Raw genomic sequence first — 25890 nt, 5'->3', positions numbered from 1 at the left:
ATGAAAGTATATAGTGCTTCAAAGAAGTATCTACCTTTGCCATCATCTACATGGCTATGGGGAATAGTGTAACAAGGCCCACACAAGGCAGTTAACAGATTATGAATGAAAGGAGGAGACCTTTATCCTCCCTAAATCCCCTTTGCAATGCTATATAACCCAACTAACCCACAGGTCTGAAGTTCCAAAGTTTCTGGGCTAGCAGAAAACTACTGAACCTCAATGTTTCTCACAGGCAACTGCAGGCAAGAACCACCACACCTGAAAATGGAAATCCTGTAAATGTGATATGATTCTATGTATCAGCTGTAGACACATACCTACTGCGGCCCTGTGGATGCCAGGTTTTGGAGGTCAGGTCATAGAAAATTTGAGTCTATTTATGAATCAGGGCTTGGAAGATTTTACAGCACATTGAACTAAATACAGCTTTGTTTGTGCCTCAAGTTCCCCAAGCAGGAGTTTCTTCAGTTATTACAGCAGGTTTCAGAAAAATCCATCATCACAAACAGTTCTAATTATTTCCAGCCAAATCCCTGTGACCTTGGCAGAAAAAAAAACAGGTATTGAGCAGGCTATTGATCTAGTCAGTAAATACACTTATGTCATCAGTAAACCAGAACCCTCGTGGGTATAAAACCAAAACATCTTAAGGACTGCTAGTTATCTGACATATGATTTTAATTGGGATTTATTGATTAAGGGGTTTTCCAAACAAATGAAATTTCTCGATGAAAGGCCGAGAGCAGAATTTTTGCACAGTGGAATAACGTCGGACTTGATATATAAAAACCTGTGACCCACATCTTAATTACTTCACTAAGGAATTTTGCTCGTCATTTCAGCACAACAACGCGTGCAACATTTATCACAAACACCGTGCATGTTTGTTTAATGCAGAGTGAGAAGAACTCCACTAATGAAATGGTGCAGGGAGGCAATTCTCAATGTGTGGCCATGAAGTGACATTCAGAAGATGAAAGAAAAAAGCACAAGACCTTCTTCAATGCTAATTCTTCTTAGTAGCTGGACTTAACCATTAACATCTCCTTGGAACCTGCTGTAGCTGCTACCTGCCTGCAGTGGGTTTCAGCACTAGCTTAAGTGCTCTCTTGAAGAATCCCCAAGTTACCAAGGGGGCCAAAGGCATGCAGGTTGGTTGTATCTCATTTAAGCTTTGGGATGAAATCAGTCGGGCATCGATTCTCCATGCTCAGGGTTGTACTCAGCCATTGAGTGGACTCATTCCTTCTGTTGTGGTTAAAGAAGAAGCACTTTGGGTACTGAGAACAGCCTGCGGGTGAGAAGCTGCATCAGTACAAGTTCCAGATCCTTTACATGATTTTCCATAAAACCACTGTTCAGATCCAAAGTTTCTATTCAAGGCCAACACAACACAGTCATATTTATTCTACTGTAAGTTGCAACAGCGTGAGGTTATGCAGTCAGGAGTCTGGCCCTATTGCATTAGGACAGTTTTCCACACAGCAAGAAAAAGCCACAGCACCCCCTGCTCCCCTCTCCTCAGTTACCTAAGCAACATCTAACACGATGCAAGTACAGATCTCTTGATCTAAGCAACATATTCTTAATCTCTTAGGACTAAACTCTAGATAAGAACAAACCACCACCCTCTGGGGAGGAGATATTTCCTTTAAATGTAATCATTTGTGACATAATCTTTCATCCACTTGAGTCAGGAAGAATTAGCGTTGCCTGAGATGCCTGTGGGGAGCTTCATGGCCCTGCCTTTAAACTAAAACTAATCTCTCTTCACTGTACACAGGAAGCATCTGACCGCCCAAATCTCAGTGCAGCTCCGCTGGAGCTGTTTACACTAGAAAATGCTATTGACATTTGATTTTTTGAGGTATTTAAGAGAAGGAAGAAAGGACAAAAAACCCAAACCCTTCTGGAGGTCTCCTGGTGCTTGAGTGACATAAATGTTCACTAGACCATAGGAGAGCCCAGTCTAGTTTGTTTAAATTCAATTATGTCATTGTCTGCAGTGTAACTCACGTGGGGCTAATGAAATGAATGGCATACCTGTCGAAGGGAAAGGAGAAGGTGAGAGCCCACTGGCAATGCCATGCAGCAAGAAATGGGGCTCTGTGAGCTTTTATGCTTGGCTGATTGCTTTGCCTTTGCCAAGTGTGACCCCATCTCTACATGTCACCAGGAGATAGGGAAAACTTAAATCCTGTCATTTTAACTTCCTTCCCACTGGGTAATTACAAATGGAGGCTGGAGGCTGCTTTATTGTCTCTTGCTCAGCTCCATCTCAGCTAAACATTCATGACAGTCCCTCACGCAGGTAGCTCTGCTGCACTGCATCTTCTTAATCGCTCAGTACAAGTTCTGGACAAAACCTTGGGTGTTGTGTGGCCATAAACACTGCAAGTAGAAAGAATAACTCTATTTTTTCTGCATGGGTTAAGGGGAAACCATACAAGGCTTGCTCCAGTGGGGCCAAGAAAACAGTGTGGGGTGAGAACACTGGGTCCTATTTCTTGCTTGCAGCGTGCACAAGGATCTTGATGGCTGTTTGTCTGAAAACTGCCAAAGATGAAACCCTGGTGTCTATCAAAGACACACCACTAGAGTGGATGGGCATTGGTTTGGTCACTTCAGGGATCTTCTATCTGAGTGAAGGTCAGGCACTGTAGAGGTGTGTTGACTGAAGTGGACAGGGAGACTTGCCTAGTGAGGTCATACCTATGTGTGGGTTTAAGGAGCCGCCTACAAACTCCAGTTGTGTCACTTCCTGGCATAGAAGGCAGATGAGGGAAGAAGGCCAAAAGGCTGCCTCACCTACCAGTAGCAGAACTTTGAGGGTAAGGACACAACTTTTGGGGTAAGGATGATGTTCCTGGCCTCCTTATGTTGTTTGACTGCAGTATCCAGAAAGTTTCCTAGGGAAACTGACTTAGGACAGGGAAAGATGAGGCTGATGCCTCCACGGTCGTCTGGTGTGTCTTTTTAAAAGATGCACTTGGAGTTTGCTGGTTTACTATGAGGGACAATGAGTAATTTTATGCAGTGACAAGCTTGGGGCTCCTGGCAGGAGAGGAGGCAGTGGCAGAGAATCTCATGGTGACGCTCTGCCTTTGTTTTGTGAAGTAGAAAATGAGCAGCACCGACAGCAGCAAAGGGGCTCTGTCCCTCTATACCAGGGAGCAGAACTGCAGGGCAGCATCGGACCCCACCACAGCTCCCAAGGGCAACAGGCAGCTGGCTGAAAGAAGGAAAACCTAGTCAGGTTGCCTTCAGAACAGCAGCAGCAGTAACTGAGAGACAAATCTGCCTGGAGACCTCCAAGACAAACAGCCTCAGTGCAGCAGTGGCAGCTCCCAGCCCACCCAGTGCCTGCTGGCCAGGCATACCGGTGTTGCTGGGAGAGTGCTGTACCCACAAGCAGCTGCACCCTTTAAAAGTGACAATAGTCGTTGCTGATGGCAATATCTCTTTAATTGCTAGAAGCTGGTACTTGGGTGCCTGGATAATTTCTCTTGCACAGGTTTGGCCTTTTAAACAATTTATATCTATTTGCTTCAGAGGGAAAACAAACAGCAAATCATAGCGCTGGGGTAATATTTGCTAATTACCCATGCCAATGAAATACACCTCCGAGTGGTGCAGACTCCCAGGCTGTAATACAAAGCAGCAGCTAACTTATTTATTAGCTCTGAGGAGGAGCTGAGGATCAGAACACAGCCTTCAGTCCCCAGAGCCTTCTGCTGTGCAATTGCTGAAAGACAATAAATGCAGTGCCGAGCTACAAATGGAGAATGCAACTGGGAGGAAGCGGCCTCACACCCAGCAGGCTAAATGTAGCCCCAAGAATTTGCACAAATCCCCACTCAGCTTCCTTGCAAAGCTCAGCAGTGGGGATGGAGCAGCAGGAGGCTGGCAGCACTGCTGTGCCTGCACTTGGGAAGGGGCAGGAGGCACTATGGGCCTTTGGGACACATGGACAAGCAGACAGAGTTTGGAAAGGCAGTGGTCATTGAGGAAGGAGGGAAGCAAAGCAGAGAAGCTGAAGGTTGCAAGGGGTTAAGCAAACACCTGCATATTAGGGCTCATCTGCCCTGAGCTTTGCCATCATACTGATACTTAAGAATCATAGGATCATAATGGTTGGAAAAAACCACTAAGATCACCCAGTCCATCAGCCCATCCCCACCATGACCATGTCTCTCAGTGCCACATCACCACGGTTCTTGAACCCCTCCAGGGATGATAACACCACCACCCCCCTGGGCAGCCTGTGCCAATCAATCACCACTCTTACTGAGAAGAAATTCTTCCCAGTATCCAACCTGAACGCCCCTGGCACAACTTCCAGAATTTGCAAAATGAGAACTAAAGCTGTATTATGATGACATAAGCAGACATCTAGAATCCCTCCTCCTCTTTGGCTTCTGTTTACTGCAGGAAGCTGCAAACATTTTAGATGACCTTGCAAAGAAAAACTAAATCAGGTGTCACGTTCCAATTCAAAGCCACTAAGCAGCGTGACCCGGGGAGTGGAAAATGAGACAGAAGATGGCAAAGAAGAGTCAGCTGAGGAATGTGAGTAAGGACAGAGCACAGGGTGGCCCTGGTGCAGGGGGTGACACTGAGCCTGCCCCTCTTGGCACCTTTCTGCACTGCTGTGGGAGAAGACAAAAGTGCTGCTGACGTACAATGTCCTCCTCATGTGCATCCAGCCAAGCACAGAAGGGGGAACTCCTGCTTCACTGTGCAATCCATCATATAGCCCCCATATCATCACCTACCCCAAAAGGAACAGGAATGTAAAAAGCGGCTGTAATGTATCATGTTAAGAGTAGAGTACAGGAGGGAAAAAAAAGGAGCAATGATTTTTTCCCTTTGATTCTGAAATAAGAACAGTTCTTTGATTATTACTAGTTCTGGGATTGCTGTTGGAATGATTTCCCTCACCTCTGTTATGGGCAGGAGGCAGGGGAGAGCAGGGGAAAAATGATAATAATAATAACAATAAAAGAGCAGCGTATGCTGATAGAGTCATCCGAAAGCACCAGGCAATCAGATGGCCATCTTTCTGTACAAGTGTGATCAGCAAGAAGAAACCAAATGTCTTTACATTCCTTTTTCCTTTTTGCAGGAGTTTTCCCTTTGTTGAATATTTTATGAGTTGTTTTTTCTTTGTTTGTTTGTTTATTCAAATATTGTATACGTAGAGGTTTTTTCCAATAGCTAAAAGATACAGCCCTAAAAAAAAATAAACTTTGGATCCTCCAACTGACTAATTACACAAGGTTCCATTGGCTTTGCATTACGAAGAGCCATTAAAAAAACAATTATTTTCCCCTGAAGCATTAGAGCATCTTCGTACCAAACCTCTATTCAGTGGTCTTTCTTTAAGTTAAACAACGTTATTTACCATTTTCTCACCTTGCTAGTCTTTGGGTTGAATTACAGGATGACAGCTCGGTCAGGTTGCTTAGTAAAAGTGAAAGAGCATGAAGACTACAGCGTAACATCAAGGGCAAGTCTGATGCTGTGTTTGAAAAACAAGCTTTATTTTATTTTAACAGTACAATAAGGAGATCGTATGGAATTTCTGTTCACAATTAGAATGAGAAAATGTGAAAACTGTAAGCTCAAGTTCATCCCTGAGAAGAGGAGAAGAGCAAACAGCCTGTGACCCGCACCAGCCTAGGACTGAGGGCATGGGTGACACTGAAACCATCTACAAGCAACAAACTCTGTGAGTTGTGATTATTTCCAACCTTTGAGTTTTAAATGTTGTCCTTTATTTCCTATTATCATCATTCTGGTTCTAGGGAATGGGACTGACAGTGGTCCTTGCACTGCCTTCTAATGGAATGAAGCTGGATACGGGGCCATGGTGCCCGACTGAAGGGTGACCTAATGACTGCAGCCCTTTGCCTGAGCAATATGCTTGTGGCCCCAGCTCCCTGAAGGACAGGGATTTACAGGGAAGGTGGAACACATACAAACAAGATGTTAAACCACTTTCCCTCTGTACAGTACCATTCTTTCTTGTAGGTGGGTCTGATGGAGACTGTACAAGAACTGCAGAAATATGAAATCCCAGCTTTTTTTTTTCTTTTTTGTACAAATAAAACACCAAACGACACTTTGATGTTGGTTAAGCTTTCCATTTGTTTTATGACCTGAAAGTTTGTTCCATCTCCCCACTTGCTGCTTGTTAACCAAAAGCAGCAGTGCTATTTACTTTTACAGCTGCCAATCAAACAGGCCTTAATGACAACCTGCTGTTGTCCTGTCTCCCTCACATCCGAGGCTGTTCCTTATCAAGTGCACTCTTTCATCAAATGCATTATTGGCTAAAAATAACAAACATACTTAACAGCCTGTTTTCTACAAAAACAGGCATCTTTTTTCAATAGATGAAAATTTCCATCCAAGTGGCATCTATTTTCCTCCCAGGCTGCTTGCTTTGTATCCTTCACAAATTTCCTGCTTTCATTTGTTGGCCAAGGAACAGGTGTTGCAGCAATGACGTACATGAAGTCCAGCTCATTCCATAAAAGACACAACCTGTTCAGAAGATGCTCTGCTGGCATGCCCACTTGCCAAATGCAGATGCTCCAGATGGGCGGTCAGATGGGAGCCCACATGCTGGCCTCCAGACCCACACTCATTCTGCTGGATCATGGATGAAACATCATTGGTGTTCACAACTGAGTGGGACTGTCAGATTGTTCAGCTGGCACTTACACCCTGTTTTGAGTTCAGGACTGTGTATCTTTCACGATGGCAATCAAGACTCCAATGCAGATCCAGAATCCACCACATCCTCTGGCAAATTGTTCCAATGACTCTAACCTGGAAAGAACCAACTGACTTTTTACCTGACTCTATGTTCCAACCACTATTTTTGCTTTGCCCTTCTCTGCAAGACCAAAGAGTCCTTCAGCATCTGGTGTTATCCCTCTGCCTTCATGTTACGTAGGACAATAAAGTCACTCCTCAATTTTCTTTCTGACAAGCTAGTTGAAGTGACGCATTTCAGTCTCACATAGCAGTGATTTTTTTCCTAACCCACTGGCACCTTTACAGGGTTATAGTTACATCCATGTAGGAGACTGTCCTGGAAAGATTACCATAGGAAAGATTATCCATCCCCTGGTGATCCATTCAAGAATGGGAAATAAAACCCATACAGAGCTAAAACGTAGACTTCCCTCTGAATTTAATGTGGATTTGTTAAGCTTCCTGAAACTTTGTACTTGTTTTGTCTCAAAAAGGGTGCATGGTCTCATTTCACCCAGACACGCTTTTACTTCACAGATTACTGTGAGTTCAAAAAGAGATTTAAAACAGCTCTCAGCAGTAGAACTTATATAAAATTCTCCCATCCGGTGCTCAAGTAAGGAAAAATACGCTCCTGGAGCAATTTTACATTTTTATTCAAAGGGATCTGAGATACATTTTTCAGCTTTCCAGAAGTATGTTCTGCTGCTGCTGCTAATCCTTTCCAAGACTCAATGCAATTACTTGTTAATAAAAACATGTTTTAATAAGCTGGCAGAAAAATTGATACCATTTCCATTCTCTGCCTTGAAACAAATGAGATGTAGGAAGGAATGGAGCTCTCTCATTTCTGAAGTAGGAAGCAGATAATTTCTAAAGTTCAGATCATTATGAAGTGTAATTTTCATGTAATAAGTTTAGCACCGACCTCGTGTTACTCCTCTGGTGCTAACTATTTAAGGGAATGTATTACATATAAAACATAAAAAGAGGAATATCGTTTCAAAATCTTCCTGCCTTCTCACTGACCAAAGTGAACGATATCTCTAGGCCGTCGTCACCATGGAATCAATCTGCGAGAAAACAATAAGGTGCATCTACTGCACTAAGTCTGGGTAATAAGAGAATATGAGCCATGTGGGCTGTGACTGCAGTCATTTCTGCTTAACCAGCCACCAGCCCTCCTAAGAAGCAGCTGTATTATTCCACTGTATGAATGCTGAAGCTGTGTTTCTTCCTTGCTCATAGCCATTTATCTGTACTTAATGGGATCAAGAAGACTGCAAATGAGTAGATTTGTCAGTCTTCCCTGATGGCTGTTAGGGGCAAACTACTCAAGGACTGGCATTAGCTCTTCTTTTTTTCCCTCTTTTTTCGTCAGTGCAACAAGCTTAATACAAGCTAAACAAGAAACAGTCCAGACTGATCTGGAGTTTACAATTTTCAGTTACTCTTGAAGGTATTAAACCTAGAAAAGGCTAATTGCTTCATTGCAGCATCTGTCTCTTCCTTGGACTTGGGAGAGCTAGGTTAAACTCCTGCCTCCGCTTATGATGAAAGGAGGACACATCTACCTGGGAGCTCTCCATAGTTCCAGGACTTATGTCTTCCATGAGACTTTCCCCACTCAGGACAGCACTGATACAGGTAAATAAAGGGAATGATTTTCAAGATTAATGCTATGGAACAGCATTGCTTCAATTCAACACTTATTATCTATAAGTGATTAAAAACATAACTAGGTCACACTACCTGATTCTATTGTCTTTAGTATGTATTAAATAGGACAGCAAAGCTGGTGAGAGGTCTGGAGCAGAAGTCTTATGAGGAGTGGCTGAAGGAATGGGGATGGGTCAGTCTAGAGAAGAGAAGTCTTGAGAACACATTGCTCTGTACAACTGCCAGAAAGGAGGTTGTAGAAAGGTGCAGGCCTCTGCTCCCATGTAACTAGAAATAGGATGAGAGGGAATGGCCTCAAGGTTTGCCAGAGGAGATTCAGGTTGGAAAATTTTCTTCTCTGAAAGACTGGTAAAGTGCTGGAATGGGCTGCCCAGGGAGGTGGTTGTGTCACTGTGTGCAAGAAATGTTTAGATGTTGGGACATGGTTCAGTGTGTAAGTATTGGTGGTAGGTGGATGGTTGGACTGGTTGATTTTGGAGGTCTCTTCCTACCTTGGTGATTCTATGATAATTCATCCAGATTTATAATAATGATAATGAGCATGATCATAGATAATGATAATTATCTATGATAATTCGTCCTCAGGGAAGGGAAGCAAATGCTTCTGAAGGCAGTGCCTGGGCAAGAGGTCATCTAGAACATCATTTCCAAGCCTTATCACCCCAGATGGGGAAAGACTTATCAAAACTGCAATGGGTGTAGAGAAGAGTTGTTAGAATAATAGAGGCTCTGGAGGAGCTAGCTGATCAGTGAGGATACCATTAAGGCACATTTAATGTTGCAAAATCAAGACTGAACTTGCTGCCAGTAAATTCAAATTAAAGTGGGGTAAAGAGGGAGGGTAAACACAAAGAATTAAGAAGAGCTACTTACACTAAAGGACAACACTGACAAAGAATAAATGAGTGAGTCAAAAATAAATTCAAGCTTGAAACTAGGTTTTTTTAAACTACCTCCTGTGAGATGATGGAATAAAGAAGAAATGGTAACAGTACTACATGCAGAAACATATTTAGTTTGAGGCGAGGCCTGATCAACTAGGCTATTTGATCAGTTGGGCTATTTAATTATAAATACATGTTCTTACCATGTGTCAGCAAGCTGATCTGCAAGGATGAGCTAGGAGTCACAGGCATCAAACAGCGAGATAACAGGGCAGTTTCCACTGAAGCTGCTGCAGTCCTTTGTGCCCACGCAAGAAAGGCAGGGTGGGTTGGGTGTCAGCAAAAAGGGCCAGTCTAAAGTTCCTTGGGCAGGTGATGAGTCCATAGTGATGAGGCAGGTCCAAACTCACCTGCACCACATCAGAGCTGATTTTGCATGTGGGTAGCCAAAACCCCCAGGCAGGCAAAGATGCTGCAGAGCCTGGTGGTACGCTGATGTCCAAGACAATGGCTTTTTTTTTTTCTTCTTTGATTTTTCAATAGGACATTAAAGTCTTCAGATGTTTTTTTTTCTTAGGATAGTGAGTATTTGAGTGCTTTCCTTATTTAAGCCTTCTGGTGGTATTCAAAGTAGAAAATAACTGAACAGCAGCAGAAAGGCACTGTATTCTGAAAAACTAAAATCTGTGTTCACTTACAATGTTTTCATTTCATTTTTAAACATCAATCCCTTTTAAAAACTATCTGTAAATTAATATTACAGCATCTTTTTTTTCAGCCAAGATGACACAACAGCTTTGGTGTTTACAGGAAGAAGAGATGCAAGAAACAAAGTCCTGTTTCCTGCTCACATGTAAAGCCAAAGGAAAGGAAAACATACAACTACGAGAGATGTAGAGACTATTTCAGAGCAATTTCCATGAGAACCACTTGAAAACCCAATCTTCTTTTGTAGTGCAGATATTTCAACACAGCCCAACAATATTAAGCTATTTATTTGCCCTATAAACAGTGAGACAGTAATTTCACAGTCTGTCAGATACAAGAGCAAAAAACCAAACTGTTTGTAGAGCCAGCAGAGGAAAGGATTGTGATCATCCCCAGTGATTTTTGGCTTATTCCTTGCGTCTTTGAGTGATCCAAAACTGTTAGACGTTAATATAAGATAATTTCTTGCCAAGCTATGGAAGTAAAACATCAGGAGAAGTGGAATCAGAGCTCTTGTTCTTGTATCTGTGGGCCAGCAGAAAATGCATGCAAGAGTGTTGTCTGGAAAACTGAAACTGAAGTTTATTGAAGTTAATGGGCATCATTAATTGAGCACCACAAATACCAACCCACTAAAGCTATCTCTAACTCCAGAACAGGGACACGTACTGGAAATAAGCACGCTAGCTCATTCATGTCCATCTCTAGCCAACCCACTGCCACCAATTGTTATTTCTTTCTTAACACATTTCTGAGCTGTTTTCTAGCACTCTTTCCTACTGCATGGAACAGATTGCCCAGAGATGTGCTGGAAGCCCCATCCCTGGAGACATTCAAGGCCAGGCTAGACTAGACTCTGAGCTCCTGACTGAGCTGTAGGCGTCCCTGTTCACTGTAGGGGAATCACACTTGATGATCTTTAAAGATTCCTTCCAACTCAAAGGATTCTATAATTCTATGAATTTTAAAAGTGTTACTTTAAAAGTTAAGATATCCTCAGCTTTTGCAATGATTGATTATCCTTTCTGTTTACAGCCATTATAGTGATTTTGTACCACATGCAAGCCCCGAGGAGTGTACCTTTCTCCCCAGCACCATGGCTCCCACGAATGGGTTCATTCTTCTCTTAGCTTCAACTCGCCAGACAGAGGCTTGGTAAGGGAAGGGTTAATTTTCCACATCTATATTTTATTTAAAGCAATTCAGTCAAATGTAGAACTAACCTCTGACAGAATCCGAATAGACTCGTAGTGCGTGAAATTTAAAAGAGAAATTTCCCTTAAAAAAATCCCTTGAGTCATGAGAGGTCATTGTCGAAAACCATAACTAATGTAGCAAAGTGGAAGAGCGTAGTGGGGAGGGAATGGTCCTTGGCAGCTGCTTAATGGTGCTCCTCAGCTGCAGCACTCAAGGCTGACCAGCATTGATTTGGTTCCTGATCTATCACTCCCTGTAGTCTGTCATGACTCAACTGCTGAGCCCCTTCAGCCTGCAGCAAAGCTAATTGGGATTCACACAGTGGCTCCCAGAACAAAGACTGTAAAGTTCAATTTTGTGAAAGTATTTGGCCTCAGCATGGAAGAACCTTGGAGGTAAATTTCCCCATCTGAGATAAAGTTCCTCTTCCTCTGCTCCTCCCTTTCCCTCTTTCAAAATGAAAGCCACAAAGCAGCCAAGGGTTCGTTGTACTTCAGGACACAGAGCTCCCAGACCCCAGTATGGCTCAGCTACCTGTGGAACACATCAGGCAGCGACGCACAGCTGCAGTCAACCTGCACAGGGCTTCCTACGTCTGGAAGGGTGTGAAGTGATTTATATTGCCTGGACTCTTCCTGTTAATTCATATATTAACATCCCTCTTTCTAGCATTTCCAATGCAGTTCAGAGCCTGTGAGCAAGAGCTGACATTTTATGGTAAATATGCATGTTGACCTGCAAACTCAGAAGCTCACGTGTGAGTGAACATCTGCCAGCTCAAGGCTTGCTCTGCTGCAATGGTTCCCAGGCTGTATCACCACCTTCCTGGTGATTTTTTTTAACTCACCAGGGAGCCCTGTACCCCTGCCTGCTCCCAGCCTGCAGAGCCTGCAGTCTCTCCTCTTCCCACTCAGGGCTCTCCTTTACCATTTTACAACAAACAGGCCCCAGGCAGGGAAGACCTGTGTTTCAGTGGGAAGGTGAACAGGTGTTTTCCCATCTTTCTCCTCTACTGCCAATCTCAGAGCCAGCCAACAGCCCAGCTCCCCTCCAAGGTGGAGGATCTTTTGGGCTACCCGAGGCCTTTCAGATCTCCATAGGTGGGTCTGTCGTGGTGGATCCATTCCAGGAGCACAGCCACAGCTCTGGGACATCCCTCTATCGTCTTTAGGACTGTGGGGGGTGTCTCACCTCATCTCTTCCTCCTGATACCATTTTCACAGCCCATGCTCTGGGATTACTGGCAAAATCGAAGGGGTTTGGGAGAGCAAGATGGTTTGCTTCTTTGAGCTCATCAGGCTTTAGAATCCAGTCAAAAATGCCATTTTAACTCATCTTTTTTTAAGAAGGAATTTCTACTTGCCACTTTTTTAGATCCCAACATAGAACATGAGGTAGAAGGGTGCTTCTGAGCAGCATCTAGGATGACAGATGATGGCCTTAAGTTGTACCAGGGGAGGTTCAGGTTGGATAGTAGGTAAAAGTTCTCTGAAAGAGTGATGCAGTGAAGAAGGAGGAAATATAAGAAAATCCACTGAAAGGCGCTGGTGGGATGATGTGGTGTTTGGTAGCTGTTGGAAGATGCTGGCAAAGGAAAGGAAATGGGGACAGGCAATAACTCTAGCTTTCAACAACTGATATAGAGAAGGAAAAAGTTTCAATGGAAAAATAGGAGACAGATGCACTGGCATTGAATTTGCTTCCCAGACTGAATAACAGCCTTCAAAGACATTGAGTAAACTTGCATTAATAAAAACATCATAAGCTCTTCTATTTTTATGTTGTCAGTTATATTTTCAGCTCATGAGATCAAAGTTTTTTTTAAAAGCAATGAAGAACATTATGAAAGCAATATTTAAAGACAATGAATTAAAAGTTTCAAAAACTGGCTATGGGAAGTAGTTAAGTTTGGATCAGAACAACCTTTCAGTTGGGTTTGGATTACAGCAAGAATTTTCTTTTAGCTGTGAATTGGGATTTTTGCCAGCCCAGACCTGGGCTTTGCTTTGCAAAAGAGAACACACCTTGCCAGCAGCACTCTTGCAAGGAGTTTGGCAACTGGACATATTACATGAATCTGAGAACAAAATCACTGCTTGTGTACTGTTATATTTTAGCTTTTATCACCACTACAAAAGCTCATGAGTGTAACTTTGCTTATCAGCAAACACCAGTCCTTCTCATCAAGAATGGTGCCTTAATGAACAGACTTTGTCACTCTTGTTTGTTGGTACCTTAATGCACATTGGATGTTTCCCTGAGTTGTTTTACTTAATGCAAATATCAGAATCTGGTCCTAAATCAAACAGCTGCACATCGCAACATACAAATTGTAACTGTCACTGCTCAGTCAACTGTCTTCATTTATTTTAATAAACTGTGCTTTAAAACCTAGTCATTCTCGTGTCTCCATTGCTTCACTGGAAATGGAGTTTTCATACTATTAGAGCCATACTGCTCACCAGTCTTTGCTTTATATACTTGTACCACCTTAAAATGACCATGAATGCCAAACTGCTTTGTGGTATATCTTTGCTTGTCACTTCCATCTCTTTACGCTCGTTTGTAAAACTTAGCATCTCTCATTAAACTCAATGGCATCTGATATCCACTCCAAACACGGGGTGTTCTGGTGCAACAGTTGGTTCAGAGTCCTGTAGGAGCTAGTTTAAACACTGTGCCCAAAGAGACTGCACATGTTTTTTGTTGCTAAAACTGACCTGATTCAAATGATGCTTGCAATTCTACTACACACCCTTCTTTCCTTAGCAGGCTAAAGCAGAGGGCCAGCTGATAACCAAATCTGGTGCATATCCTGAGCCAAGATCTGGGAATCCAATCCTGAGCCTCTTTCACTTGTCTGAACACATGCAAACACATACTCAGTGAGGGCTTGGTGTGAATGAGATGCCAGCAGAACCTTCTCAGCTAAGGTTGCACAGCAAACAATTATGCATTAGCAGTTTACAAAGCAACATCAATTATGCCAGTAGAAAAAAGGAGGTCTCCATCTTGATGACTCAGTCATCATCAGTAGCTATTTCTGTACCAGAGAGCTGTTTGATATCATAGCCCTGAGAAGACCGCCACATGCACTTAGAATCATAGAATGACCAAGGTTGGAAAAAAACCTCTCAGATTAACCAGTCCAACCATCCACCTACCACTAATATTTCCCCACTAAACCATGCCCCTCAGTATAACACCTACATGTTTCTTAAACACCTCCAGGGACGGTGACTCCACTACCTCCCTGGGCAGCCCATTCGAGCGTATGACTACTCTTTTGGAGAACAATTTTTTCCTAATATCCAACCTGAATCTCTCCTGATGCAACTTGAGGCCATTCCCTCTCATCCTATCACTACCTCCTTTCAGGTAGTTGTAGAGAGCTATGTGGGCCTCTGAGCCTTCTCTTCTCTGGACTAAACCATCCCAGTTCCCTCAGCTGCTCCCATAAGACTTGTGCTCCAGACCCCTCACCAGTTTTGTTGTCCTTCTCTAGACACACATGAGGGCCTCAATGTCTTTCTTGTAGTGAGGGCCCCAAAACTGGACACAGCACTGAGCTGTGGCCTCACCAGAGCTGAGCACAGGGGACGATCACCTTCTGCTCTTTCTGGCTGCATTACTTCTGATACAAACCAGGATGCCATTGGCCTGGGCTGGCTCACGTTCAGCTGAGCATCAACCAGCACCGTCAGGTCCTTTTCTTCCACACAGTGTTCCAGTCACTCTGTCCCAAGCCTGTAGCGTTGCCTGGGGTTGTTGTGGTCAAAGTGTAGGACCCGGCAGTTGGTCTTGTTGAACTTTATCTCATTGGCCTCAGCCAAGCAATCAGCCTGCCCAGATCCCTCTGTAGGGCCTTCCTACCCCCAGCCAGATCAACGCTTCCCAACTTGGTATAATCGGCAAACTTGCTGAGGGTGCACTCAATGCCCTCATTTAGGTCATCAATAAAGATATTAAACAGGACAGGTCCCAGTACTGACTGCTGGGGAACATCACTGGTGTCTGGTGACCAGCTGAATTTAATCCCTTCCACCATGACTCTCTGGGCCTGGATCTCCAGCCAGTTCTTTACCAGGCAAAGAGCGCACACTTACATCTGTGTAGCAGAGTAATTGTGTATGTCAGGACTGTTCAGCTCATCCTACAGAGGAGCCTGAGCAGCTGCACAGGCCCTGCAGCCTCTTTATGCAGCTGTGCTTAAGATGCCATCTCAGGAGAGACAGAGTCATGGGAGTTTCTACAATGAAAAACAACAATAACAACAACAACAAAAACAGAGATTTTACTTGTCCAAAAGGTTCTCTGTATGACGGCATACAGTGGAACACCTTGACATGACTGAACACACTGAAAATCAGTCTGATATCATCATTTTTTTTTCCAAAGCTTATGCAGCTTCCTGAGATCTACCTCACTTGTAGGGTAATATGTCTGCAAGCTTCTGTTTTACCTCACCAGCAAAGAATGCACTCTCTCTTCATAAAATCACCAGTGGCCTAAGTGCTAATCCTGCTCTCTGCTTGTTATGGATGTGGAGTTTTGTTTCCTGCCCCTTTGGCACTGCAGCACTTGCTCACTCCATGCTAAGCCTTGTTGCTTATCTTCTAGAATGTGCCTGGGCTGCCCCTCGTGTTTTATTCATGGCTTCTGGAAAAAGCCTGATGCAGAACTTCAGTCAACAGAGCTATTAATACACAAAGGTAGATGGCCAGATTGAAAGCCAGTCTGAATGTATCAAAGCAGAAGGTGAAACAAAAAGATTTCCCAGCAAAATGCCACCGACGTTTCTATTAAAAGGGGGAATGAAGTCCAGGTCTGACATTTAAAATTAATGCCACCTGTGTAAAACCTACAGCTCATTTTTTACAGGCAGTGGGAAAGCTTCAAGGCAAGAACTCTCCTCCCTCCGCTAATTGTGCAGTCTTTCATCACCAACGATTGACTTCTTTCTGCTTTTTCCCCTTCTTTACAACGGGTACAGAAGAGCGGCTATGCACAAGGCAATGCTTCAAGAATTAGGTGAGTTGAAGAGATCTCAGCACAGGTAGCAGAGCATCACGTTTAACTCCTTTGGTGCTTACTTTAATAACATTTATTGCGATGCACTCTTCAGTCATTACAGAGCATGAAATATGCAATGCTGTGCTTTGCCGTTTAACATACCATTTATCTCCTCATTGCTGTGATGAGGACATCATTATTTTTAATAACTTCTTATCAGGCAGGTTCAGCCACATACTGTTGGTTTTATTTCAAAACTCCGCACAGCAGTTGAGACCATGAGCTGACACCTAATTTCTTTCGCTATGACGAGAAAAAACCACAGCTGCATGTCAGAGTCACCATCAGCATGGTTACATGTGGGTGGAAGGCAGGGAAAGGAGATCTCATGTAGCAAAGAACTCGTACCCAGGCTTTCTGTCTCTCCTCACATGGCTGAATTCTCTACTGATTTACAGAGTAGAGGAGTAGGGATATTTGTATAGTGGGGGCACTCCTCTGCCACTCTGTGTAACAAGCCACACAACTTCACCCCATCATTTCTGCCTCAGATCTACCTATCTGTGATCCAACTGCTCCGTGCTGTTTAACCAGACACCTTGATCTAGCTGAACATCTACTGCATCTTGACCTGCAGTACTTACTTTAGCCCTAAATGAATGGCTTATTTCTCTCATCGTGAAGGCGGTGCAAGTAACATCCCTTGCTACACTTTTATTTCCTGCCACAGGATTCTGGAGAGGTGGAACAAAGCCTTCTTTCGGAAGTCTCCCCATGCATAGGTACCTGCAAGCCTCCTGCCTCTAAGCCTACTTGGTAAGTGACAGATGTCATAGAATCATAGACTCACCAAGGTTGGAAAAGACCTTCAAGATCATCCAGTCCAACTGTCCACGTACCACCAATATTTCCCATTAAGCTATGTCCCTCAGTACAACATCTAAATGTTTCCTGTACACCTTTAGGGACTGCGATTCCACCACCTCCCTGGGCAGCCCATTCCAGTGCCTGACCCCTGGTGTAACTTGAGGCCATTCCCTCTCGTCTTATCACCACTTACACGGGACGTCTTTCAATGCTTCACTGAAAAGTTTGGAAGTCCTCTGCAGAGGAGAGCGGAGGGCACTGCTAAATGTTTCTTAGAGCACTGTAATCTCAAGATCATTGTTTTTAATATTGCTTTTAGTGTGACTCACCCAAGGTGAGCACCTAATATGGTAGAAAAAGATCTGTGCCTCAGCAGGCTTTCCATCTACTTACACAGGGGAAAGCAGTGGTGGCAGCAAGAAACAACCCGACCAGAAAATAAAAGATGAGCGGCAGTCACAGCTCATCAGCTGCTTCGGCTTCAAGCATTTTGTAGGAATTGTAACAGAGGTGAGATCTAAGAAGTACGTCAAGCACAAACAGAAGTTCAGAGCATTATTATCAGCAAAATTGTTCACAGAATGCTTCCATCTTAATTTTTTGATGCTCAGCTTTGCAACAAAGTACAGGCTGAAAAGAACTGCATGAACTACGCAAGCATGCTGGCACATCTCACACCGGGCTCGGGGCTGTGCTCAGTGGGCAGTGGCAGTCACAGAAACATGTAATGCATTGTGATAAATAATTGATAAACGCAGCCAAAACTGTCACCACGCACCTCATGTAATTGAGTTGCCCAACTGCACCTCTGGATGTTCATTCATGTGATGGAAAGATGGGAAGTACCTTGAGGATAAGGAGCCAAAGCCTGGCTGCAAAGCAGGCTGGATTAGGATAACTGGGGCCAGACGAGACTAGACAGAATGGGGTTCCTCTCTACATCTTCATAAGGTTTTGAGGTATTTTGATATGGCAGGTACTTGAAAATAAGGCGAAAGCTCTTCTTGATTTCAACTACCCTGATCTGAAGCCCAAGCATATAGATTTTGATAAGGCAGTCAATTTGCTATATGAACCAAAATACGTCACCCTGTTGTTCTTTATTGTTTAATTTGCTAAATGCAATTTAAAAGGCTTACTTTGTGCATCAGAGCTGAATTGCAAGGCTGGTGGAACTACATTCATCTATTGGCTTACCCAACTGTTTAGGAGTTGATGAGCTTTTTAACCCCTCCCATCAGACCAATATTTGAGAAATAGGGATTTTCCTTATAACTCCTTCTACTGGCAACTAAGTGGCTGAGAAAAATAAATCTCCAATATTAGTTTCCTTCTTACACACCAGTTCTCACTCAAGGGTACTTAGGAACTATTCTATTTGTCACAGTACAGTAACCTGGCACTCTGGGAATCATAATGTATCCTCTCATAGCTGTGGTGGATAAATAGCTATAATTTTCATTAGTCCTCCTTGAGTAAGCTTTCCCATTGAAACAAGAGACACTGCAGACAGCGAGGCACTCCGTCACTAAAACCATGGCTTCAAATCACTAACTGGTAAGATATGATAAAGCGACAGAGATGATAATAAAGCAAATCAACATATTGCCCTGCGTGCACACACTGTGCACAGCACAGGGCTTCATTTATAGCAGCTGCTGATGGTGACCTGATGGTGTACTCCACCAACTGCTCTCTGGGGGCGGGGGCTGAAAAAGCAGAGCCCCACTGTGCCCTCGTGGGGCTAACTTGCAGACTGCTGCCCCAAGGAGACATGGCCTATCCCACGGCTGCTGCAGGAGGAGCTGTGCCTTCACTCTTGGGCTGCTGCTGACATGGGGTACCCTTTGTCACAGGGCACAGTTACACACAAGCAAAGAATCTGGTTCTCAGCTGCAGAAATGAGCAATGAACCTGGGACGTCTCTCTTCGTCAAAGGCCTGCTGCTGTTTAAAATACTATCAGAGGTGGGAAGTTTTGCTGTCTTGGTGGCAGGAACTATTTAGAACACATTCATATGTGCAATGTGCCGCAAGGAGTCCATTTGCTACTTCCCATTGGCAGGCAGGATGCTGTTTATACAGCTTTAGTATGATGTAGCCCTGCTTTCAGAGCACACAAATATGGGAGGACCTTCATGCATCCCTCTAGCCCATAGCTACTCCATTACTCTCTGAACCAGCATCAGAGATTTACATATACACAAATCTTGAAGGGAGCATATAAACAGGAGAGGGAACGGCTGTTTACAAGGGTGGACAAGGAGGAATAGTTTTAAACTGAGACAGGGGAGGTTTAGGTGGGATATTCGGAGGAAGTTTTTCCCCCAGTGGGTGGTGACGCACTGAACAGGTTGCCCAAGGAGGCTGTGGATGCCCCATCCCTGGAGGCATTCAAGGCCAGGCTGGATGTGGCTCTGGGCAGCCTGGTCTGGTAGTTGGCAACCCTGCACATAGCAGGGGTTTGGAACTGATGAGCATTGTGGTCTTTTTCAACCCAGGCCATTCTATGATTCTGCGATATAAACATCTCCCACAGCATCCTTCACTAACCCATAAAACATCCCCTTATGCCTACAGCATGGTGGTAGCACGTAGCAGCAATCTGCTAGCCCTGATGCTGCAAGCAGCCCAAGCCTGAGGAACCCAGCAAACATGAGAACAATTGTTCAGTAAAGAAATCTTCTTTCCAGACACGTGTCAAAGCACAGAAAATGGATCCTTCCCCCAGCTGGAGCAGATTTCAACTCAAGCATTAGACATCTGAAAGCAAGCTGTAATTGACAAATTATTATGGAATAATTTTTACCACTAAATATATCTTTATGGATTTCTCAAGTCTTGCTGTGCTTCTAAGGGCATTAATGCAATCTCTTAATATCTCCGTTATCTATAAACAGAAGCCAGAGGCCCTTGATTAAGTAATTAGTTATGTCAGTAGGCAGAAATCATCAGCAAAATCTTACCTTCCTTTGGGATAAAGGAAACAAAAAATGCCAGAAGAATAGAATTCTAGTGAAAAAAAGAATCATAAAATCTGTTTATCATACAGCAGAGTTCACCCTGGCACTGTGCAGGGCATGTGGCCAACAGCCCCACGCTGGCTGTCCCAGGGACACAGCCAACACCCTCTGTCCCTGCTGTGGGTAACATCCCAGACATTGGTGAGGTTGTGTGGTTGTGTTTACCCAATTAACTTCTCCGTGGCTGTAAGGGAAGATGTGGTCTTGCCTCAAAATCTGTTAGAAATTCTCAGCAGGGGAACAGAACCCAGAAAATGCATTGATCTTCCTGATCACATTCACCGAATGGGGCATCATTGAACGTTTCCTTCTGCTAAGGAGTTCACTTAGAAGAAATACAGCTAACCTTTGTGGGTTTGTTTGTTTTTTTTTCCATTCACTTATAAAAAGCCCAATAACCACATCTTAAAGGCAGAATCACTGTGAGAGCAATCTTGGAACTAATAACTTGAGAGCTGGTATTGATGAGAGCAGAGCAGCGAGGCAGCTGCTGTTCCATAAGCACAGCACACCATCCCACCTCCTTGTGGGCCACAGAAGATGCTCGGGGTGGTGTACATTCCACCAGGTTCAAATTAGAACAAGGTTGCATTGGTTTACAATCAGTTTTCTGCTTTTAAATGATTACTGCATCATACCCCCCTGTATCTGAAGTCAGCTCCAGCTCCAACTGCTCTGTGCAGGAAGATCTGATCGTTTGCTGCAGATTATTTTCACTGCTCTTGCACTGTGAATGCAGCGCATACTTGCAGCAGCAGATCTCTCCCTTCCTGCTGTATGCTTCTCCTACCTGGCACCGCACCAGCTCTGGCTGTGCTGCCTCTCAATGCTTGCACACCATTCAAGCCCTTGCACGTGTTGTGCTTTTAACACGGCTGCCTCTAAGCAAACCTTAGAAAAACCTGCAGTAGGTTACATCCAGCATGGAAAGGATCTGTGCTTTGCCAGTGCTGTTTTGTAGCCAAAGAAAACCCGCTTACTGTCAGCATCACATAAAGCTGGGCAGCAAACAGTATTGTAAGTCTGATCCTATTCCTCATACAACATAATAGAATCATAGAATGGTTTGGGTTGGAAGGGAGCTTTAAGATCACCTGGTTTCAACCCCCTGCTATAGGCAGGGACACCTCCCTCTAGCCCAGGTTGCTCACAGCCCCATCCAGCCTGGCCTGCAGTGCTCCCAGGAAGGAGGCATACACAGCTTCCTTGGGCAACCTGTTCCAGTCTCACAGTAAAGTGACACTGTTCTTTACTGTTCTACCCTCACAGTAAAGAATTTCCTCCTATTATCTAGTCTAAATCTACCCTCTTCCAGTTTAAAAACATTTTCCTTTGTCCTGTTGCTACCTGTCCTTATAAAAAGTCCCTCCCCAGCTTTCCTGTAGGCCCCTTCAGGTACTGCAGGGCCGCTGTAAGGTCACCCCACATTTGGGAAGCAAAGCAGCAACCCCTCTGCTCTGCAGCCCTTGTGCAGCAGTCCTGGGGTTCAGTCATTTCCCCACTCCCACACAGTGCATCTTCACTCTTCACCTATGAATTCCTGCCCTCCTTTGGCCAATGGGCTCCTATCTCCCACACAGCAGCGTGGATCTCGGTCTCGGTGATTGTATGAGTCAGACTCTGGGGGGCACTAGGACATCATAATGAAAGATGGGAGAGAATCACTGCTGTTTCCCACACTCGTGTTTGCAGCTATTCGGATTCTGATCCTAAAATCAGGGCCAACAGTGATTAAGTTGCAGATGAGCCTCACTGTGCTTCTGTATTCCCTTTCTTCAACTTTTATAAGCTCTCTGTAGATCTCTACAGCTGGGAAACTGGCACGGAGATCTCAGGAGAAAATGCTTATCTTCAGCTCTTAAATGGAATGTGAAACAGAATGCCACAGTGTTCCCTGACATGTTAAATACTCCAAATGTACAGCACCCTCAGCTGGACGAGCAGGAGCACGGGCACAGGCTGACATGCTGAGTCTCACATCTGGTCCCTTGGCACTGCTTTTCCATTCCCCCTGCCCTTCCTGGCATATTAATTCAACTCCTGGTGCCTAATGAACACAGAGGGTGCAGGGGATCAAGGAGGGCGCTGCTCCTTCCCATGGCTTCAGCTCAGAAGTGACTTTGTCCTGCTCAGAAGCACAAGGTGGAGTTGACGTTTTCTTATAGTCTGTGTCTTCCTCTTCTCCCTAATTATCTCAGCTGACGAGGACAAACTATCCAAAGCAATTATTAATTGCCATGAGAAAATTGCTCCTAAAGAGAAGTTAAGATGATAATGGCAGGAAAAGTACAATCTGAGGCAGTGGCAGGGATGCTGCCAAGGACGTCAGCTGCCTGGAACACCCACACAGATCTCACCCTGACACGGCAGGAACTAGAAGGCACTGCTGCAAGACCAGCAACAGTACAGTTCCCAGATCTGCATTTCAGCCTGTTACTTATCTGAACTGTACGATACCATCTCCCCTTCCTCTCTGTCTTATATCAGCAGCCACCAAGGCAAGAGTGGCAAATGCTATCAGCAGGGATATGACTTGCAATGCAAGCCATGACTCCTCAAACAAACACACCAAAGAACTTAACAGAATTTCCTACGCACTGAATACTTCAAATGGCAGTTTCCTGCTAGCAGTCTCACATGTACACACTTACAAAGAAAACTGAAAACCAGGAAAATTTCCTCAAATTAATCACTGCAAATTACTCAGTCAGTTACAATTCCAGGCATCTGTGCTTCAGACTATCAAAGGCATGCAATTTATTTGTCTGATTCTCCCAAAGTGTCCACCCTTTCCTTTAAACTCTCTTTTTGCTTTGCTTTATGGAGACCATTCGACAGCTCTACAGAAGAGCGCTAACAAGTCAGACTTTCCTATGTGTGCTGAGCAGAACAGGAACGTCTATGTGAAACCCTCGAGAGGGAATACTGCCTGGCATGTCTGATAATTGCAGTCCCTATTGTCTTTAATTTCTAGATTTGAAGCAGAAGGAGGTGAAGAAGGAAGATCTTTTTGCACAGACGGGTATTTTCATCTGAGGACATTATCTAACTAAAAATTATGCTTTAGAGCACTTCAAAGGGAGCTGATATTTTTATAGATGTCTGAACTCTCAGAACCTGTACAGTTGCCAGCTGTTCATACTCAGGAGAAATAGAAATTCAGTCCTTCAAGACCAAAAGGAAGCAAAGTCAAAACTCCAACGTATGAAGCATGCAAAGAGAATTTTAATTTGACCTTTGTCTTTAATCCAAAGTCAGAAACTGTTTGCCTGATGACGCGCTAATTGCGAGACTCAATTCAATCCCACCCAAGGTCTGAGGAAGCACACGTATCTGAACCAAAGGGCAGACAAAAACAGTGCACAGACACCAACCATAACCAGCCCCACCATGGCCTTCAGCTTTGAAAATGAACCAACAGCCTCTACTTCTTTTGTAACTGTGCAAAGGAACAACCAGAGTGTGTGTGTGTGTGTGTTAATGCACATCTATGGAGCCTCTGCCACCAATAAGGGTTTCAAAGCACATTATTCAATTTCTGCTTTTGATATACAAGCTGTCACTCTTATTGTCACTTTCGCATGGTAGCCTCTAGAGTTATTTTGATGGGGCTTAAACTAAATTGAGAAGCTGTATCATGAGCCAGATTTCACCGTCCATCACTTCCCTGGATAGTACAGCCCACCCAGAGTCACTGTACAAACAGAAGTGATTACTTCAGGTGTAAATTAGTAGTCAATGTGGGAAAGAGTGGCAGTGCTTGGTCTATAGAGGGAATGTGACAGTGTGCTGGGGCTGTTATTTCGGTGAGAAAGGCCTTGTCCCATGGCACATTCTCAAGTGCTCTGTGCTGCCCAGATGCAGACAACTTTTGCAAGACTTTGCCTCTGACACACAAGATCTCTCCATTGGTGCTGTACTCTTTGTGAGACCAGCTTATACTCAAGGCTACTCAACCTATACTGGTCTTGGAGAAACCACCTCGTAAAGGAGCTAACATAAGCCAGCTTCTCTACCTACAGGCCCCTCCTCGGTCCACATTGTTCTGAGCCCTCCTGCTTCCTCCTCTATGGACTCCAAGACAAGCATCAACCTTGAAACCTCTCAGCTCAACGCTTCTATTCTCTTATAAGTGTGTTAGGAAAAAGTCTTTCCCACAACCAAACAGCACCACTCTTCTGCGCATCCATGCAGGATCGTGATCTCAGCACTCAGAGGCAGCCTGCAGGACCAGCAGGCAGGTCCAACACAGAGCATGGGGAGTCCCAACTGACCGACTGCTCATCCTCCCCTGCTGCAGCTGCTGAGCAGCAGACTGGCAGCCACAGAATTACAGCTTTAATCACCATTTTTTCACTCTCCACAGAAAAGTAATAAAAGATTCAACTCTGGGTGGGGTAGAATTACCGCAACTCGTCGTTCCCACCAGCCATACATCTGGCCCTTAATTACCCTATGGTATTTATATAATCAAAAAAATATTCAACTTGTATGACTGATCGTGTTGGAGTAGTGGAACGCATTAGCAAATAAATAGCAAAACACACAAATTTGTCAACAGATGGATTACAACCCGATGTAATTAAATGCAAAATAGTTCTGCTTTTAAAGCAATTGCTCATAAATTAACCTGTCAGCAAATGTATGCAACTAATTGCATGAAAAAAAATTAGGCCATAAGACAATATTATCCGCACACAGTCTTTCCAAACAATGTAGAAATGATTGGGTACATTATTAATTGAAAAGAAGTCAAACTACATTAGTTTAATTGCTCTTTTTTTGTGCAAACCTATTAGAATAATTTACACCATATTTACTCCTTTTTACATTTGATGATAGGTATTTAAGCCTTGTTTGTAGACTAACAATAATGATTTCACCTTTTCCTTGGCTTAATAACTGCAGTCAGTAAGAATGCTGTGTTCGGTCGTGGCAGTGGTGAACTGAGACTGCATCTCATGAGGGTTTTATTAGGATGGGGACTGAGGCTTCAGAGCTCCATTCCTCTCCATGTGACCCAAAAGCCACGGTGGAAATCAAAGGCTGCAAGGAAATGTCAACCTGCTTGTCTGCAGGAAGGAAAAACTGAAGAACTGGAAATGCATTCTAAAAACTACATGTGCACACAATGATATGGGCAGCCCTGAGCAAAGTAGATCCCAAGCAGTTGTTACAGGTTAAGTCCAGTGGTTTTCAGCCCATGATCTACCATGGCTGTATGGGCTACTGATAAAGAACCTGTGAAAGGCCACTCAGAAAAGCAAGCTTGTGTTTGCTGTACAGGGTGAAGCACTCTGCAAAAATAGCAGGGCTTCCCAAACCCCAGACAGCCAAAAAGCCGCTTGCAGCCCAAGGCTGGTGGACACAGGCCTGAAGATCACACTGACCACAGGGAGCGTTCCATAAGGTCTCTGATCAGAACAGGTGTGGATTGGGTGAAATTTGGATCCTCTGCTGGTCTAAGCGTGGAGCACCTTGCTGGCAACAGAGGAATTGCATTAAAAGGAAGACCACAGCAGTGAGGCACCTCATTTACCTAATCAAAACATCTGCAGTTTGTGCACGGGTACCAAACTGCTGGCAGACAATTGGCAAGCTAAGAATCATCTGTGTAAATTATTCAGCGACTAATTTTGACTAATGAATTCATTTGAGAGAAAAAATGAAATCTATTTACTTTACATATATTAGGCTTTTCTTCCCCTCTTTCTCTGCATGAATTGAAACTACCAGAATTACATGCAGAAA

At 44.0% G+C, this 25890-nt stretch overlaps 2 long non-coding RNA genes across 4 annotated transcripts in view; one reads left to right on the top strand and one right to left on the bottom strand.

The window, feature by feature from the left end:
• The window catches only part of LOC101747340, a 132329-nt gene that overhangs the window by 35893 nt on the left and 70546 nt on the right, over positions 1–25890 (bottom strand). The window lies entirely within an intron of this gene.
• LOC121111496 lies at positions 4397–6637 on the top strand. 2 transcript variants are annotated; one of them, XR_005862348.2, is made up of 3 exons: positions 4397–4572; positions 5562–5734; positions 6500–6637. It is a non-coding gene; the product is annotated as an uncharacterized LOC121111496 (long non-coding RNA). The 2 variants fall into 2 exon arrangements; XR_005862349.2 differs by lacking the exon at positions 6500–6637 and adding an exon at positions 5811–5979.

Source organism: Gallus gallus, chromosome 9, assembly GCF_016699485.2.
Source record: "Gallus gallus isolate bGalGal1 chromosome 9, bGalGal1.mat.broiler.GRCg7b, whole genome shotgun sequence".
Taxonomy (NCBI): domain Eukaryota; kingdom Metazoa; phylum Chordata; class Aves; order Galliformes; family Phasianidae; genus Gallus; species Gallus gallus.
This window is presented reverse-complemented; position numbering and strand designations above follow the sequence as displayed.